We start from the raw sequence: 1946 nt of genomic DNA, 5'->3' as shown, positions 1-1946 counted from the left end.
AAAACTAAAATCAATCCAAACACTAGAAAAGAGATACAACATATAGAGAATGGAATCTGTTTTCTTCTATGATAAATATTGAGGAGATAATGTAAGATCCAGGAAGAATTGTAAAGAAACAGGGACTAAATATTAAATGAATTTGAAAATTCATGAATTTGCAAACCACAAAGTCACACATTCGACACAACTCCAGCTTAACCCTGCATTAAGTGAAGGAAAGATAATAGGCCTGTTTGCAGGGAGCTGATGAATATATAGTATTATTTCCAAACAGGTCAACATTACAATAAAGCTCATACAAAATAAACTTCTGAATGCATTACGGAACAAGGCATAGTCTTGTTCCAAAAACATAACTTTCGCCAGCTAAGTACAAAGCACCCACCTAAACTTTTCTTTTTCTTCTAAGCTAGAAAACAAAACATTTTTTGCACAGATGCATCAATCTTCCCCAGTTTTCAATGCTCACTGTAAGAAGTTGACTGTACTTAGGAAAAGCTTTTAACCAAATATACCATTAAAAAACACTTCCAGGGTAGCACATTTCTTTTGTTTCATTTCACACATTCTTCCCTGGAAGCACAGATTTTTTTTTTAAAAAAAAGCCTATGCACTGTGTATGAGTATGGCTGTGAGCAAAAGCTAACCTCTAAAGGTCTCTCAAAACAGTTTCTGGCTGATGGATGTAGAGGTGGTAACCATTACAAAAGATGCTAATTGGAAGTCCACAAAATCACACATTCTTCTGTGAGACAAGATGCTGCACTGGAGTGGTATCCTCAAAGGGTCTTCACCTTGTCCTCTACTAGTGTGTGTGTGTGTGTGTGTGTGTGTGTGTCAAGGTCACAATTTTGGATCACTTGGCATCAATCTGTCACTCTTTCGCACACATTCTCCCTTTGGCAGGCTGCTTCAGAGAGAAATTTCATGGCCTCCAATGTTTGCCTGTTGCGGGATTTGAATTCACTGGCAGCCGTCGAGAGAGGGTATATTACTCACCATTTCTATAATTTAGCCAGTTTCCCTCACTTATCAACCACCAAAATGTGCTCCAGATTTCAGCAGCTACATCCGAGTAGAAAAAGTGCCATTAAGGCTGAATTGTCACTCTGGCATACACAAGTACAGACACACTGGGTATGTATGGCTAAAAATCTAATAATGGTGATCATAGAATCCTAGGGCTGGAAGGGGCCTTGGAGGTCCTCTAGTCCAACCCCCTGCTCAAGCAGGAGACCCTGTAACCACTCCAGACAAGTGGCTGCCCAGTCTCTTCTTAAAAGCCTCCAGTGATGGAGCATCCACAACCTCTATGGAGGGAAGCGAAGCTCCACTGGCTGACTGTTCTCACTGCCAGGAAATTCCTCTTTACTTCTGTATGATGTTGTTGTTGTTACTGATGATGATGACAACGATGGAGACGCTCGTGCCTTGCCCACAGGCACCCGAAAGCAAGCACACCCCTTTCGGGCGTCCCTTCTCAAATCCCGAGGGCGGCGAACCCCCCCCCCCCCGTTCTCACCGCCCTTGCTGCAGCGCTCCCTGGCCCTGGCCCCTTCCTGTCTTCCCCGACGCGCCGGACTACACGCCCCATCGCCCACCGCCGCGGAGGGGCAAAGGGCCACCGCCGATCCCCTACCCGGCTCCCTCCGCCCGACTCACCGCAACGAAGGGCCGGCGTCGGCCTACTGGTCCGTCCGCGAATGGCGTCCCCCCGGGAACCAGAGCGCGCCGCACGAGTTCCGGAGGGGTGAGGTCATTCGCCCCGCCCTCAGCCTCCTGACGTCATAAGAGCCCTCTGTGACGTCTGCTTGTTGCGTCATCCGTGCCAGGACCAGAAAGTGGGCGAGGCTTGGTGCCCACAGGGCCCTCCGCTGATTGACAGCAGGGCCTTTTGATGGGCAGGGAAGCAGAGCTGCCCAGAACCCCTGGAGGAGGGTCTG

At 48.0% G+C, this 1946-nt stretch overlaps 1 protein-coding gene across 1 annotated transcript in view; it reads right to left on the bottom strand.

Annotated features, from left to right (window-relative positions):
* The window catches only part of ACSF3 (acyl-CoA synthetase family member 3), a 31616-nt gene extending 29939 nt beyond the window's left edge, over window positions 1-1677 (bottom strand). Inside the window, exon 1 of the mRNA XM_015811439.1 lies at window positions 1666-1677. The gene's annotated coding sequence lies outside the window, so the exon portion shown is untranslated. The remainder of the gene's footprint in view (window positions 1-1665) is intronic.
* Window positions 1678-1946: the final 269 nt, after the last annotated feature.

The sequence above is a fragment of the Protobothrops mucrosquamatus genome, unplaced genomic scaffold, assembly GCF_001527695.2.
Source record: "Protobothrops mucrosquamatus isolate PMUCROS unplaced genomic scaffold, P.Mucros_1.0 scaffold41, whole genome shotgun sequence".
Taxonomy (NCBI): domain Eukaryota; kingdom Metazoa; phylum Chordata; class Lepidosauria; order Squamata; family Viperidae; genus Protobothrops; species Protobothrops mucrosquamatus.
Note: the sequence above shows the minus strand (reverse complement) of the source record. Positions and strands in the feature narration are given on the sequence as shown.